Genomic DNA, 18,232 nt, shown 5'->3' with positions numbered 1-18,232 from the left:
TGGTTACGTAACTCATGTACCATTACAACTGGTACCACACTTGAGGCACCGCGATTTGAGAAAATGAAGCCCAAAGTGTGATACGGTTTCCATTTTATATATATGCTCTAAGATAAAAAGAAAAAAGACGCACCAAGAAGGAATTATCCGAATGGAATGAAAATCGATAGATTTGACCAATTACAACGACATGAATACCACTGGCTGCAAAAGGCGTTGATACAAGTCAACGGGGGCAGTTGAAAATGTGTGCCCCGACCGGGACTCGAACCCGGGATCTCCTGCTTACATGGCAGACGCTCTATCCATCTGAGCCACCGAGGACATAGAGGGTAGTGCGACTGCAGTGACGTGTCTCTGGCACGCCTCCCGTGAAACCCATATTCGCAACTTATTGTCCCGCACTATATATTCAAAGTGTCCCTGCCCATTATACTCATAACTCGCGGCTTTACTGCCGATTCCCGTACGAGTTCGGGCACTGTTTGTGCATCCGCACAGAAGAAGATGGTCAAATAGCCGGTGAGCCTTAACTGTATATATATGAAGATGGTATCTGTTCTTTCAGACATGTCCGAAAGAGCAGATACCATCGGTGACCATGCAGCTTGCTAGAATGAAACTACATGAAATGAATACCCCTGGCCGCATACAGGCGTTGATATAAGTCAACGGGGACGGTTGAAAATGTGTGCCCCGACCGGGACTCGAACCCGGGATCTCCTGCTTACATGGCAGACGCTCTATCACTCTGAGCCACAGAGGAGACAGAGGGTAGTTCGACTGCAGTGACGTATCTCTGGCACGCCTCCCGTGAGACCCAAGTTCGCAATTTATTGTCCCGCACTGTATATTCAAAGTGTCCCTGCCAATTATACTCATTACTCGCGGCTTTACTGCCGATTCCCGTAAGAGTACGGGCACTGTTTGTGCATCCGCACGGAAGAAGATGGTCAAATGGCCAGTGAGCCTTATGGTATCTGTTCTTTCGGATATGTCTGACAGAACAGATACCATCTTCATACATACATAGATTTGACCAATATGTACAGAAAAAGAAATGATTAAAATTTCAGAAAAACTCGATTTATTCAAGATAAAGAGGTTCACAAATTGAGCGAGTTAATAATGTGTTTGACTACCTGTAGCCCTTATGCAAACAGTTGCTCGGCTTGGCATTGGTTGGTAGAGCTGTTGGGTGTCCTCTTGAGGAATATTGTGCCAAATTGCATCGAACTGGCGCATTAAATCCTCAAATTCCCTAGCTGACTGGGTGGCCCTGACCATAATTCTCCACACGTTTTCAACGGTAGAGAGATCCGGCGACCTGGCGACCTTGGTGGCGAAGGTGGGATTTGGCAAGCACGAAGAGAAGCAGTAGAAACTCTACATCTACATACATACTCCGCAATCCACCATACGGTGCGTGGCGGAGGGTACCTCGTACCACAACTAGCATCTTCTCTCCCTGTTCCACACCCAAACAGAACGAGGGAAAAATGACTGCCTATATGCCTCTGTACTATCCCTAATCTCTCTGTCTTTGTGGTCTTTCCGCGAATTGTAAGTTGGCGGCAGTAAAATTGTACTGCTGTCAGCCTCAAATGCTGGTTCTCTAAATTTTCTCAGTGGCGATTCACGAAAAGAACGCCTCCTATCCTCCAGAGAGTCCCGCCCGAGTTCCTGAAGCATTTCCGCAACACTCGCGTGATGATCAAACCTACCAGTAACAAATCTAGTAGCCCGCCTCTGAATTGCTTCTATGTCCTCCCTCAATCCGACCTGATAGGAATCCCAAACGCTCGAGCAGTACTCATGAATAGGTCATATTAGTGTTTGATAAGCGGTTTCCTTTACAGATGAACCACATCTTCCCAAAATTCTACCAATGAACCGAAGACGACTATCCGCCTTCCCCACAACTGCCATTACATGCTTGTCCCACTTCATATCGCTCTGCAATGTTACGCCCAAATATTTAATCGACGTGACTGTGCCAAGCGCTACACAACTAATGGAGTATTCAAACATTACGGGATTCTTTTTCCTATTCATCTGCATTAATTTACATTTATCTATATTTAGAGTTAGCTGTCATTCTTTACACCAGTCACAAATCCTGTCCAAATCATCTTGTATCCTCCTACAGTCACTCAACGACGACACCTTCCCGTACACCACAGCATCATCAGCAAACAGGCGCACATTGCTATCCACCCTATCCAAAAGATCATTTATGTAGATAATTGGGCGAGCACTATCTTGCTGAAATGTAAGCGCAGGACGTCTTTCCATGAGGGGCAACAAAACTGATCATGGAATATCGTCGACGTGCTGCTGTATTCCAAGGGTGCCGCGGATGACAACCAAGAGGTCCAGCTATGAAAAGGAATAGCACCCAAGACCATCATCACTCCTGGTTCTCAGGCCATATGGCGGGCAACACTCGGCTTGGTATACCACACCGTCCGGGACATCTCCAGAAACGTCTTCGGCCTGGTGTCTCATTGACTTCAATAGAATTGTCTTCAGCGATGAACATCGCTTCGAATTGAACACCTTGGAGCAGCGAAGGCATGTCGGAGACCCCCCAGACAGCAGTGGGACACCAAACTGACTGTTGCCCGCCACACGTCCCGACACCCAGGAGCTATGGTCTGGGGTGCCATGTCATTTCATAGCAGGACCCCTTTGGTTACGATACGCAGCATCCTTACAGCACAGCGGTGCGTCGACGATATCCTATGGCGTGTTTTGTTGCCCTTCAATGCAAGCCATCCTTGGCTTACATTTCAGCATGATAATGCCCCCCCCCCCCCCCCCTTCCGCGCGGGATGACAGCTTCTACTGCTTGTCTTCGCGCATACCAAACAGTACGTTGGCCAGCAAGGTCGTCGGATCTCTCCGCAGTTGAGAAAATTTTGAGCATTATGAGGAGGACCCGATAACCAACTCAGAATTTCGTCGATCTAAAGCGCTAATTGGACAGAATTTCGCACGATATCCCTGACAAGGATATACAACAACTGCATCAATCAATGCCAAGACGAATAGCTGCTTGCGTAAGGCATTATCGGCGCGGCAGTCATGGACTGTGCGGCTGGTCCCGGCCGAGGTTAGAGTCCTCCCTCGGGCATGGGTGTGTGTGTGTGTGTGTTTGTCCTTAGAATAATTTAGGTTAAGTAGTGTCTATGCTTAGCGACTGATGACCTTAGCAGTTAAGTCCCATAAGATTTCACACACATGACACATTATCGGCTTACTCAATTTGTGATGCCCTTTCTCTTGAATAAATCATGCAATTTTTGTGACATCATTTGTTTATCTGTACATGTACATCACATTCGGATAATTCCTTTTGGTGGCGTGTCGTTTCTTTCTTTTTTTCTTCTTAGAGTGTTCATTAATTATTTGCTTTTGTATATCAATGGCTGACTTCCACTGGACGTGCAGAGCTCGAATGAAACAAACAATACGTAATACAGACGTCAATGAGCGAGATTGACAGTAAGTGGCAAACGGCAAAGCAGGAAAGGTTTGAGTATGAATACCAATCCTGTAGAAGCGTGCATGATTACGGAAAATTAGTGAGATATTGTAGGAAAGAAAACAAACAGTATGAATCATCAATCAAAACTGCGCTGATATCTGGTAAAACTTGGTTTTAATTGACCGCAACACTGGTTTCACGGCTTAGAGCCGCATCTCCAGGTGCAACTTACTTATTTAAGAACTTAAATATAATTATAAACCGGACTGCAAATTTGTGAAATTATATAAAGATTATTTGAAGACTCACACTCACAAAAATTATCACATTAATATATTACAAATGGCTCTGAGCACTATGGGACTCAACTGCTGTGGTCATAAGTCCCCTAGAACTTAGAACTACTTAAACCTAACTAACCTAAGGACATCACACACATCCATGCCCGAGGCAGGATTCGAACCGGCGACCGTAGCGGTCGTGCGGTTCCAGACTGTAGCGCCTTTAACCACTCGGCCACTTCGGCCGGCTAATATATTACAGATGAACACAATGTTCTCAGTTAAGTTACTGCCATTCTGAAAATATAGCCAATATATAAAACAATTGGAAGAACGAAGAAGAATTGAGAAGATGGTCCGTCTAATATCCTCAAATAATTTTGCCTGGTAGATCGATCAGTTTTTCGGACCATTCATTGTATATGCAAGTATGTGTTAGAAAAGAAATAGTGCTGAATGCAAATCAGATTTCGAAGATGTGACTGACAACGTTGTTTTGGTGACGCCTTTTTCGTACCTATCTCGCGGCCGCGTATCTACCTCAAACCAGACACAGAAGGTGCAGCTTGCGAAAATAGTGCCTGCTTTACCAGCCGCAAAGAAAACACTGACTGCCCACGTAAATAACAAGTATCATGTGAACGTTATGTCGCGATACAGACGTGACTAAGAGCGCTGTGTCACAACCTGGCAGTATTCGAACCATACAAGCAATCAAAGTTTGTCAAAATATCATGATGTTTTGAGTCCAACTAACTACTGAACGTGTTTTTTACACTGTCTTTTTTTGCATCTAAAAACTTCCGCTTCATCCAATAGATTCAAAATCTGACATTTTTCTTTTCTATTGAGGATTACAAGATTTTCAGTGAGACTTGTGGTACTATGTCCATCTTTCCGTACGTGCGAAGTTAATGCAGATTTGAATTTTTTTTTAATTAATACGTTCCTGGAGCATTTTACTGAAGGACCTACCATTTCGCCCTATGTACTTTTTGTAGAGGAGTGGGAGGAGGCGATCATTGCATTTAATACAGTTTGTCAACAGAATGAATCTTGCACTGTTCCGCACTTTCATCAACAAAATAAAACATGTAAATGTGACACTTCCTTGAGACTCTACTGCTTATATATTAATTTAAGATTAAATTTCAAACAAATTAAATACATTCCAGTCATGCAAAAAAAAAGAGAAAGAACAATATTTCGTTCAAACTCGGCAGTGCATAGGAACGTTATACAGAGGCTACATTTTTAAACAGACAACATTTTATTACAATCTCTTACATCAAAAAAATAGACGTATCCAAAAACACCGCTAAATACGAAGACTGTTAGAAACATGCAGGCCTCTCATTGTGCCAACAGCGGCCGCCTGCTGTATCATCTACACTCTGCTCACAGGTTGGCTCAGGAAACTTATAAAACAAGAAACAAGCTTACATGTAACAACAAACATAATGATATCACAAGCCCACAACTCGCCCAGATCTTGGGACTGTGCAACACAATGGCAGTAACTATAATTAATAAAATATTTTCATAAAGAAGAAAACCTTGAAACCCAACTTCAAGTAAAATATACGTGACGTGAGCTACTGGCGCTGGTAAATTACCGAGCAGTTACTTCAATTGAAAAAGGCTACACACTCGAGCAATAGCTGACCAAAAACAAACAGTTAGTGAACGGCTGCTGTGATAAGCTAATGGGCCAATGACTGCAAATTTAAACTTGCTAAAGGAGAGTGTGTTTCGATGAATTAGGCCCATTTAACATAACTCAGTAAAATGGAAACCACACAAAAGCTTTAAAAGGAACTTTGACAGACATGTGAAAATTGAACACATGTTTTTGAAAACCAACCAGAGTATTGGCATACCATATTCACATATGCACATAAAGTTCACTACTATTAGGAACAGAGCAAAATACATTAAACACTTAAGGCATGCGCAATGCACAAAGTGTTACATATTTGCAGATGCTCACCCATATCATGCCGATCCAAAGTTCAGTTCTGTTCAGCCGCATAGAACAACTTTCACATCAGCGCACAACGCCTTCCCGGTGTGACAGCAACTGAAGGCGCTTAGCATGGATCATATCCCACTTTAGCGAGCCACAAAACTGTCGCCGCCCAGTGCGGTTACAACGCCCACCTCGACCCGCTGCAACGAGGAACTTCGTTCACGACGAGCGCTGTCACCGTGTAAGCCCGTACACGACGGCTTAATAACGCGACACAACACAGCTCGCCTTCCACTGCTGCCTACTACAAGTTTTATACTTCAGTACCGCACCACCGCCTGGCTGTCCTAAACTCAGCTTCGACGAAGCACTGCAACCTGCTCGGTGGTAATCACCAGCTTCACTTGACGTTCACCACTGTGTCCATCGATCCGCATTTTCCTCCTTCAAGCTTTGGCGCTGCATGCTCGCCACCTCGCGGCAAGCGGTACGTCGTGCGCCGATAGCAAGACCCTATAAAGTTGACTACGAACCACCTCAATATTAAGAAGTCAGATGGCAAGCCATCACTAAAGAAAGGAGGATGAAAAGGGGAAGCAATATATACACTGAAGCTGCAAGGAAACTGGTATAGGCATGCGTATTCAAATACAGAGTAATGTAAACAGGCAGGATTAAAAAGTGGTTCAAATGGCTCTGAGCACTATGGGACTCAACTTCTGAGGTCATCAGTCCCCTAGAACTTAGAACTACGTAAACCCAACTAACCTAAGGACATCACATACATCCATGCCCGAGGCAGGGTTCGAACCTGCGACTGTAGCGGTCGCTCGGTTCCAGACTGTAGCGCCTAGAACCGCTCGGCCACTCCGGCCGGCCAGGCAGGATAAGGCGGTGCGGTCGGCAGCGCCTATATAAGACAACAAAGGTCTGGCGAAGTTGTTAGAACGATTACTTTTGTTACAATGGCAGGTTATCAAGATTTAAGTGAGTCTGAATGTGGTGTTATAATCGGCGCACGAGTGATGGGACACAGCATCTCCGAGGTAGCGATGAAGTGGGGATTTTCCCGTACCACCATTCCACGAGCGTACCGTGAATATCAGGAACCCGAAAAAACATAAAATCTCCGACATCGCTGCGTTCGCAAAAAAAAAAAAAAAAACAAAAAAAAAACAAAAAAAAACTGCAAGAATGGGACCAACGACGACGGAAGAGAATCGTTCAACGTGACAGAAGTGCAACCCTTCCGAAAATTGCTGTAAATTTCAATACTGGACCACCAACAAGTGTCAGCGTGCGGACCATTCAATGAAACACCATCGATATGGGCTTTCGGAGCCGAAGGCTCACTCGTGTATCCCTGATGACTGCACGACACAAAGCTTTACGCCTCGCCTGCGCCCGCTTAATACCGACATTTGACTGTTGATGACTGGGAACATGTTGCCTGGTCGAACGAGTATCGTTGCGAACTGTATCGAGCGGATGGACGTGTACCGGTATGGAGAGAACCTCATGAATCCATGGGCCCTTCATGTGAGCAGGGGACTGTTCAAGCTGGTGGAGGCTCTGTAATGGTGTGGAGCGTGTACATTTGGAGTGCGCGTCTGGTACGTCTGGATACGACTCTGACATGTGACAGGTACGTAAGCATCCTATCTGATCGCCTTCATCCATTCAGTCCCATTGTGCACTCCGAAGGATTTGGGCAATTCCACCAGAACAATGTGACACGCCAAACGTCCAGAATTGCTATAGAGTCGCTCTAGGAACACTCTTCTGTGTATAAACACTTCCGCTGGCCACCAAACTCCCCAGATATGAACATTGTTGAGCACATCTGGGATGGCTTGCAACGTGCTGTTTAGAAGAGATCTCATCCCAGTCGTATTCTTACGGATTTATGGACAGCCCTGCAGCATTCGTGGTGTCATTTCCCTCCAGCACTACTTCAGACATTAGTCGAGTCCATGCCACGTCGTGTTACGGCACTTCTGCGTGTTCACGGGGGCTCTACACGATATTAGGCAGGTGTACCAGTTTCTTTGACTCTTCAGTGTCGAAGGGCTATACAGGAGAAATGTAGTTAAAGGCAGTATTGGAAAGGAAGAGCAAGTAAATTAAAATGATATGGGTCGTGTGATGCTGCGAGAAGAATTTGACAGACTGCTGAAAGACCTAAGGCGAAACAAGGCACCTGGAGCAGACAACATTCCCTCAGAATCGTTGAGATCCTTGCAGGCATCAACCGTGACGAAACTATTGCACCTGGTGTACAACATATATCAGACAGGCAAAATACTCTCAGATGTCGAGTAGAATATAGAGGAAAATACCCAAAAACAGCCACCAACGTTGTTTTTTATTTTTTTAAATAGTAAATAGTAAGAAATTGCGCAATAGAATAATGTAATATTTACCTTGTAATGTTATGCACCAAGTAAATTATACTTTTAATAAATATAAGTGATAGTTATTATAAAAATACACACATCCGACCACTTGTAAAAATAATCAAAACAACAAAAAATGGCTCTGAGCACTATGGGACTTAACATCTCAGGTCATCAATCCCCTAGAACTTAGAACTGCTTAAACCTACCTAACCTAAGGACATCACACACACATCCATGTCCGAGGCAGAATTCAAACCTGCGACCGTAGCGGCCGCCGGTTCCAGACTGAAGCGCCTAGAAGCAATCAAAACAACACGAAACATGATTAGGAAAAGATATTACATCAGATAATACGTAGTATAGTTTCAAAGAATAATTATAATGTAGGAGTTACACGTTTTGGTTTAAAAAAATATGCAGAATGTATTTAAAAAATACACAGAATGTGTATCAGCATTGAATTGTTTAGTGGCAGATGTGTACGTCCTTTTCAGCCCGGGAGAATACACATGGGCCCACAGCGAGGACATGAGGCACATTAACCGGCCTCGGTGGCCGTGCGGTTCTAGGCGCTTCAGTCCGGAACCGCGGGACTGCTACGGTCGCAGGTTCGAATCCTGCCTCGGGTATGGATGTGTGTGATGTCTTAGGTTAGTTAGGTTTAAGTAATTCTAAGTTCTAGGGGACTGATGAGCTAAGATGGTAAGTCCCATAGTGCTCAGAGCCATTTGAACCATTTTGATGAGGTACATTACACAAAGTTCCGGTTTGGACAGCTCCGAAAAAACCTGACACAAAACATACATGAGGCATCGTCGTCTTCGGATAAGAGAACTCCCGAGCGAAGCACCAACTCAGATGTTCCGGAGGATACCCTGGTTCTACCTTCACTGAGGGCTTCTTTGACATTTTTCTCAAAACAGTCACTGCGTGGTTCTTTGAAATTTTTCTCAAAATGTTTACTCTTTTTCATGAGCACTTTCCCTTTGATTGGAGGCACTGGTGTTGATCCACCTTGCCGACCACTGTTACTCTTCCGTACTGTTGTGTTCAGCTTCCTTGGCTTATTTATCTTCTACAATTCGTCTTTATAAATCGCAGATGTGATTGTAGATCTGAAGGCCTTTTGCCCCTGTTTACCTCTTTTTCATATGTGGAATAGTAGTGATGTCAAATGAACTACTCTTAGAAGATGTGGAAGTTTGATCCTCGCCGGCCGCGGTGGTCTAGTGGTTCTAGGCGCGCAGTCCGGAACCGCGGGACTGCTAGGGTCGCAGGTTCGAATCCTGCAACGGGAATGCATGTGTGTGATGTCCTTAGGTTGGTTAGATTTAAGTAGTTCTAAGTGCTAGGGGACTGATGACCACAGATGTTAAGTCCCGTAGTGCTCAGAGACATTTGAACCATTTTTTTGTTTGATCCTCAACTGCAGCAGATGTCAGAGAAGCACCCAGACAAGCCGAAGATGTTGACTTATTTCGATCGAAATCAGCGATAACTTGTGCTTAGTCCACATCCAAATATTTTTCTTTAACACAGCTTCATAGAAATTGAATATTCCCTGTATTCTGCGTCTGAGACGAGCTTCTTGTTCAAGGGGTATATGCCTTTTACTTTAAATACATTCACTGCTATTGGAGCTGTTTGCTATCTAATAAAGGCTTTGCTCGAAAGAGATCCGTTTCATCGAATGCCCTGACAGCATTATCAACGTCCTTTAACGTCTGTCTGATTTCATGGCTGTAGTAAACTTTGAGAGAACCCATGAAAGTTTTATCCAAATATTTTAGTTTTGTGAGGAGTGAGTAGCAGCGACACAATGGTAACGTGATTTGTTTTTGTCAGCTCGATCGGATCAATATTCGGCATGTAGCTGAAGTCACCATCCAAGAGTGACATCACAGATTTTTCCTTTGTTGGGATGGCAGACTCGGTGAAATGTGAAGAAGTTGATTTCACCCTAAAGCGTGAGCTGCAATGGTTGTTCCTGCTGGAGCCCCTTTTTCAACTGTGGACTCCTGTTTTTCGCCAGAAAAATTACTGAAGGGGACATGAATGAGCCACTAGCATTCACACGACCAACAATCCTTGTAAGAGCCCCACGTTGTCCTCATATTAAGGCGGCTATCTGTTCTTTACCCTTAACGTCAATGATTTTTATTAATTCAGTTGTACCACAGTAATGCAACTCTCATCTGTGCGTCATCCGCAGAACAAGGTCTCATGCAAAAGTTAGTACTCTACGGTGGCACTACAAGTAGAGGCAGTCGCTGCCAGACGCGTCAACGAGGTGGAGACGTCGGCGTAGACACGCGCTCCCACGTGTTTCCTTATGCCGCCGTAGCCGGAACGTTATTTATGTCTGAGCAGTGCCGCTCAGCCCAGTCTCTATGTAATCAGCGACCACTTGTAATCATCGCCTATGACGACGTTGTATTCTTAACACAAATCCGGATGCGTGCTAAACGAATAGTTTTTCAGAACTTTATGTCAAGCTGTAGACAATTGAACTCCGATGTGAAACTATCACTCTGGAGTGAACGTATGCTAAATGTTACAAGTGTCATCGACAGTATGAAATACATGTCATCTGTGAAGACAATAATTATTACCAAAGATAAGTAACTGCCATTCTCAAATAAATTATTAATAATCTGCTCGGCCTCCTTCTGAAGTAATTCAGACTTTCTACAATGCACCACATCAACATTGTAAATTCTGTTAGCAGTGAATTTGCCTTTCTCATAAACATCTTCCAGAAGATTATGAAAGCCCTCTGTGTTTTCGTTGATGAACCCAAGACGCACGCTGTAGAATATTCGTGTAGGCTTTCTTTCTGACAGTTTAATTCTGTGACGTTTAAGAAAATCTTCTAAAGGGTGCTCAGTGTAATTTCTCTCTGCCAATTGTATAGTCATTCTTCGGAAGAAGTTACGAGTATGCCCAAAAAAAGAAGCTTTAATAGCAAGATAGTACTAAACCAGCTCTCGTTGAAGATCTTTACATGAAGTTGTAGGCCAGCCGCATCTTGTTTTTGCTACTCTCTCAGCTACATCGTACTTTGTCCTCATTAACGCCGTTTTCGGAAGATTGAAGTGGCCACCTTCCAGTCCATCTTCTTTTCAAAACTGCATCAACTGCTTCAGTCATTTTAGACGGGCTCGTCTTTCTGTGATCAATCTTTACCATAACCGGTATCTGCAAAACGATTCCAAGAGAATAAGAGTGTGTACTAAACAGACAGACTTTAAAAATGGAACAATAAGCAAATGGAGTGGGTGCAGTTTACGCAACTATACCTTAAGTTTTGTTAACCCAATAAAATTTTTAATCAAGACATATAGATGAAACAGTTTGATCAAGTTATTAATCCTGCGCGGCGGGTCTCTCCTCGACTGAGAACCTTTGGTGCATTATGAGCAGGGCACTCCAACCAGATCGGAATTTTGGCGATGTAACGCGCCAGTTGGACAAAATTTAGCACCATATCCCTCAGCAGGTCATCCAGCAACTATGTCAGTTAATGCCAAGATGAATAACTGCTTGTATAAGGACGAGATCTTGAACAAGTCATCCATTCTTTCGAATTTCTAATCATTTGTTTCTACATATATATCACACCTAACGATTTCCGCCCCATTCGGATAATTCCTTTGTGGTGCATCGCTTGCTTTTTTTTTGTGTATGTTGGTGTCACTGTGAACATATCGTCAGCTTATTCGGAATCGCGCAAGATACTAGAGAACCTTGGTAGTTGCTACAGAAGCTACTAATTTTTTCCTGAACTCTCTCGACGACGACAATCTCTTTTTTAGTACAATAGCCACCGCCACTTGTACGTTTAACTTTCGTACAGACACATCACATTTATATGGCAGCTATTCCATGTGAAAATCGTAATCTGACCTTCTTAAAACAATACCCGACAGCTAGTAATTGATACAGTAAACATTTGCATATTAGCGATAATGCAGCGCAACAGACTCCCTGAATTGTTGCGCCCGGTAACGCAGCTGCAGAGCCCGTGCGCCTACATTACACAGATTTGTTAAATCCCAAAAATAATAGCTCTAATGCCGCATACGTGGTAACAAAACACACCTCCCACACGTTGTGTAACTGAGGCATTATCCGCCTGTGCGGCGGCTTTCATGTTATTAATTTAATCGAAGCAACTCGTAAATTCAGGGCAGGTGTCCTCTGACATGCTGTGCTACGACTCGATGGTATTTTACAGTAGCTTTACTCCGTAATTGATGCAGTTTTGAACAACCATATGAGCAGTCTCCTACATTCTGTAATTCTTAGCTGCTGACTTCGTCACAATCGAATGGCATGCTATCGTAACCCCTGTGAACGGTAAAACATTACAAGAATGGCAAACCTTCGAGGAAAGGAAAGCGTAAAGCAATTGACACGAAAGCAGAGAAAATTTTGCCACGATAATGCTGCACAGACTACCGTAACGGAATGGACGACAATGCAGACCCTTTCTGTTATTTGGAGGTAGTAGGCAGCGACGTAGTATGCCCTCCGTGTATTTCATAAAGCGAATGCAGGGACGGTTCCTTTGCGAAACAAGCGGCACATTTCATTCTCTATCCTTGTTTATATCTACATACATATTCTGAAAAACACTGTGAATCGCATGTCAATTTTAATGGTGCTTGTTCCCAACTCACTTGTTTATGGAGGCAGGAAGAATAAATGGTTGGACATCTGCGAGGGTCATTTCAAAAGTTCTGCACACTGTAAGATAAGATAGAAGAAAATAATTTATTTTACAAAATGCCGTTACAGTACTTCAGTATAATCTCCATTCTTGCTTCTGGCAGCTTTCCAAAATTTTGGCAACTTCTATATTAGGGATAGATCACCTTCATTCTTGCACTGCCTGGTTATTCTGGTAGCCTCACTGGAAGCTCCGTGAATTGTATCTAAACGTTTTCCACTAAGGAGTTACTACGATTTGGGAAAGAAATCATAGAGTGGTGGGCTTTTTATCAGAATTGTATGGTTGGCAGGGAAGTATTTTCCATCGATATTGTCGAACGTTTCCCCAACTGGTAGGAAAATATGCCTTCTTCTAGTATCGTGCAAAATGAGAATACCAGCTGCAAGCATGTCAGGCCTTCTTAGGCGAAATGTCGGGCGCAAAACATTTTGCAGAAACAACTTGTAGTACGCGTCTGTTACAGACGTCCCCTGCGGGGATCTTATTTGTGGCTGTGACATCATTCATGTCATGCGGGAATATCGTCATCAGTTTCACCTCTGATTGTTGGCGGCTGAATTTTTTCGGACTTGTACAGTCAGAACTTTTCGATTGTGATGACCGAGATTTGAGTTCCAGCTCAAAATCTCATATTCAGGTTTCATCAAGTGCAACAGTCCAGAAACTATTCTCCTTCTGTTCGATAACGTTGAAGCAATTCTTCTGCGATCCTTTTGCGACTTGCTTTCTGCTCTTCATTCAGATCATGCGGAACCTATCTGACAGCAATTTTTCTCCTATTTAACTTTTCAGTTAGTGTTCAGTAAACTAAAGTGACAGGCATTTTGACGTCATATGCAGTATCCTCACATGTTTTCCGTCGATCTTCTCTCAAGATGACATTAACAATAACCTGAACGGTGTAATCTGTTGCAGTTACTGGCATTCCACTTGTTGGGACCTTGACGGGAACGATCAGACCACCGTGATACGGTGCTACGATCCTCTACACCATTCCCACACAGCCTTCTCAAAGCATTGTAAATTTCCGTTGGTTTCAGTCCACGTAGGGATTCGATTTTGACGTAGGAACGCTGGTCACTACATTCAGTCCTATCTGACTCGGTTTCAGCTTCCGTTTTAAAACTGAATTACTCACGACTCAGCTATGCGATCCAGCGAACTCATGTACGACCGTCACGCCTAAAGTCTCGCTCACAACTGACGTGAATTTCAGCTTCATCACGCCACCGTAACGGTCGCATATGCGCAGAGTATAGAACTTTCGAAGTGGTTCTCGTATGAACACGCTGTAATTAGTTTAATCTTGTCTTCGCGATCGCCGGCCGGAGTGGCCGAGCGGTTCTAGGCGCTTCAGTCTGGAACCGCGCGACCGCTGCGGTCGCAGGTTCGAATCCTGCCTCGGGCATGGATGTGTGTGTTGTCCTTAGGTTAGTTAGATTTAAGTAGTTCTAAGTTCTAGGGGACTGATGACCTCAGATGTTAAGTCCCATAGTGTTCAGAGCCAACCTTCGCGATCTCTACGGCAGGTATATATAGAGGGCACAGACAATTACTACATTCCTCGTTTAAAGCTGGCTCTTGAAACTCAGGCGCCCCCCAATTCAGTATTTATTAGCAGTTCCGTGACGCTCTCCCATGGATCAAACAAACGTGCTTCTCTTCTTTGCACACGTTCAATACACACAGTTAGTCCTATTTCATATGGGTCCAAAATGCTTCAATGTTTTAGGATGGGTTGCACGAGTGTTTTGTAAGCAATCTCCCCTGTCGACTGACTGCAATTCCTTAGTATCTGAGAAATGAACCCGCTTTACTTATAAGTGAGCTTATGTAATCATTCCATTTCATATCCCCACAAACTGTCGCACTCAGGTATTTGCATCAGTTGACTGATTCCAATTGTGGCTCACTTATATTGTAGTCTTAGGGTCCTCCGGTTTTTCATTTTGAGAAGTGCACCATTTTACACGTTTGTACAGTCAAAGGAAGTTTCCAGTCTCTGCACGACTTTAAAATCTTATCGAGATCTGACTGAATATTTGTACGGAATATTACAGGCAATACATCTTTAGATACAACTTAATCATCTGCAAAAAGTCTGAAACTGTTATTAACCTTGTCTACCATGTCACTGATATACACTGATCAGCCAGAACATAATGACCAACGACCTGTTATCAATATAAAATCGTCCCGGTGGTAGCAGCCCAACCTGAGACGAGGAATGACTTCTAGTTCGGAGTAGGTATTAAAATTCATGGAGAAGAAATAAAAACTTTGAGGTTCGCCGATGACATTGTAATTCTGTCAGAGACAGCAAAGGACTTGGAAGAGCAGTTGAATGGAATGGACAGTGTCTTGAAAGGAGGATATAAGATGAACATCAACAAAAGCAAAACAAGGATAATGGAATGTAGTCTAATTAAGTCGGGTGATGCTGAGGGAATTAGATTAGGAAATGAGGCACTTAAAGTAGTAAAGGAGTTTTGCTATTTGGGGAGCAAAATAACTGATGATGGTCGAAGTAGAGAGGATATAAAATGTAGGCTGGCAATGGCAAGGAAAGCGTTTCTGAAGAAGAGAAATTTGTTAACATCCAGTATTGATTTAAGTGTCAGGAAGTCATTTCTGAAAGTATTTGTATGGAGTGTAGCCATGTATGGAAGTGAAACATGGACGATAAATAGTTTGGACAAGAAGAGAATAGAAGCTTTCGAAACGTGGTGCTACATAAGAATGCTGAAGATTAGATGGGTAGATCACATAACTAATGAGGAAGTATTGAATAGGATTGGGGAGAAGTTTGTGGCGCAACTTGACCAGAAGAAGGGATCGGTTGGTAGGACATGTTCTGAGGCATCAAGGGATCACCAATTTAGTATTGGAGGGCAGCGTGGAGGGTAAAAATCGTAGAGGGAGACCAACAGATGAATACACTAAGCAGATTCAGAAGGATGTAGGTTGCAGTAGGTACTGGGAGATGAAAAAGCTTGCACAGGATAGTGTAGCATGGAGAGCTGCATCAAACCAGTCTCAGGACTGAAGACCACAACAACAACATATTCCTGTCAATTGTTCCCTTATGCTCTCCCTGAAACTCTGTACAACCTCTGGTTCTTTCAGTTTATCCAAGTCCCATCTCCTTAAATTCCCGCCTTTTTGCGGTTTCTTCAGTTTCAATCTGCAGTTCATAACCAATAAATAGATTGTGGTCAGAATCCACATCTGCCCCTGGAAATGTCTTACAATTTAAAACCTGGTTCCTAAATCTCTGTCTTACCATTATGTAATCTGTCTGATACCTATTAGTATCTCCAGGATTCTTCCAGGTATACAACCTTCTTTCATGATTCTTGAACCAAGTGTTAGCTATGATTAAGTTATGCTCTGTTCAAAATTCTACAAGGCGGCTTCCTCTTTCATTTCTTCCCCCCAATCCATATTCACCTACTATGTTTCCTTCTCTCCCTTTTCCTACTGACGAATTCCAGTCACCCATGACTATTAAATTTTCGTCTCCCTTCACTATCGAAGATAATTGTAATAAATTCAAAACCTAGCTGGTTAATTTTAAGGTGCAATTTTTCGAATGCACCACGTAAAATATGTTTCTATATCGTCATTCCCTGGAAGTTTCCCGCTCTTGCAAGACTGTGTGAAATGCACTACCGCAACGTACCGTCAGGCTTTTCCTTCTATAAATTCTTTGTGAATAGCAAAATATTACAAAAATCTAGCCATTTAGGAATCGCAGACCTATTCGTCTTCTGCCGCGGCTTTTATGAATATTGAAGAAGCTATTACAGGGTTTCCTCCTCCATGTTTCACGAAGTCGGTTTACGGGCGTAGAGCGCCTGCAGCAGGGTTCACCTAGTCGTTCGTCGTAGATTATAACTTCTAGTTACCTAAGTAGGATGTAAATTTTTTAATCTCTCTATTACCTGTATGAATAATGGCGAGGCGCAGTTCTGTACCTTGCAACAAATTATAGAACGTTATTCTGCGTAACTGCCACTTCTCGTAGTAGTAAATGTGCCCTCAACCTGGTCTGATTTTAATATTATCTTACTATTACATGTTAGCAGACTACTCACTTCCTTTGGTGCTGTATAAATACATTTTTCTTAAAAATATCCTAAATTCTCCTCATATCTATACTAAGTTAGTACTCCTTGTGTAATAATCCGGCTCCTCCCGGCGGAGGTTCGAGTACTCCCTCTTGCATGAGTGTGTGTGTTTGTTCTTAAGATAATTTAGGTTACGTAGTGTGTAAGCTTAGGGACTGATGACCTTAGCAGTTAAGTCCCATTAGATTTCACACACATATGAACTTCTTTTTTGTAATAATCACAGTATCGACAGGATGTTAACATCTGCTTTCGTTTTCCCGGATATGTAGAATGATGGGAAAATCTACGTAAGGCATTGAAGACAGCATTAAGATAATGACAGCCAAAGTAATTTACTCATATTTTAAGCTGAATAGACGTGAAAAACGTTCTCAACTGAGAAAACTGTCCAATTCCAATGTAAAATGATTAGTCTGCACTATACCAACTTGAAGTGAGTGAACCTCACTTACCCAGAGGCGGAACGCAAACACTGTACAAGTCAGTCAAGCTTATCAAATGTTCGACTGTTGAAAACGATTTATGCCCGTTACAAATATTATCTACAATGTGTGTTTCGCATCTATAAAGAAATAATTGTTCTTAATGTTTGTACTTTCAACATTGCAGCCCACTCAGCAATGGTAATAATCCAATATATAAGAAACTATCAGCCTCGATTGCGGTAATGAAACCAACCTTTACCTAGGTTTCAGCCGAAATAATTGAGCCTTCTTCAGAAGATATACCTGAATCTATAATTTGTCTAAGAGGGCATCGCCTAGAAATAAAACTAAAACAGCCTGAATAGGCGTAGTCACATTTTAAAAATGCGATACTTAAGTACTAAGTCAACACCAAGACTTGACTTAACTTCTGGCGTGCGACTCGTCTCCATGGACGCCGTGAAGTGGGCCTCGGAAGCTTACGTGAGAATTAGTTTCACGTGAGTTCCCGAGGCCCTCCGTCTGCCACGATTCGCTCAACAAACACTTTCGTCCGCATTCTGATGTGACTTAGCGGATGATGATTTTTCGGTTTCCCTTACGGGATATAAAATTTCGATACGGTGCCTCTTGAAAAACCAAACACTTCAGCTACCATAGTTAAGGAAACACCCACTATACGAGAACCTACAATTTTTCCATGTTCCAATTCACTTGACTCCGACGTAACGGATTCACAATTACACCGAACACTGTTCTGCACAAGACTGACACCTGCGACGTAGTGAGGACAATGCACT

At 43.1% G+C, this 18,232-nt stretch overlaps 1 non-coding gene across 1 annotated transcript; it reads right to left on the bottom strand.

The window, feature by feature from the left end:
• Positions 1-250: 250 nt before the first annotated feature.
• On the bottom strand, positions 251-324 carry Trnat-ugu. Its single transcript has one exon. It is a non-coding gene; the product is annotated as a tRNA-Thr (tRNA).
• Positions 325-18,232: the final 17,908 nt, after the last annotated feature.

Source organism: Schistocerca americana, chromosome 5 (assembly GCF_021461395.2).
Source record: "Schistocerca americana isolate TAMUIC-IGC-003095 chromosome 5, iqSchAmer2.1, whole genome shotgun sequence".
Taxonomy (NCBI): domain Eukaryota; kingdom Metazoa; phylum Arthropoda; class Insecta; order Orthoptera; family Acrididae; genus Schistocerca; species Schistocerca americana.
Note: the sequence above shows the minus strand (reverse complement) of the source record. Positions and strands in the feature narration are given on the sequence as shown.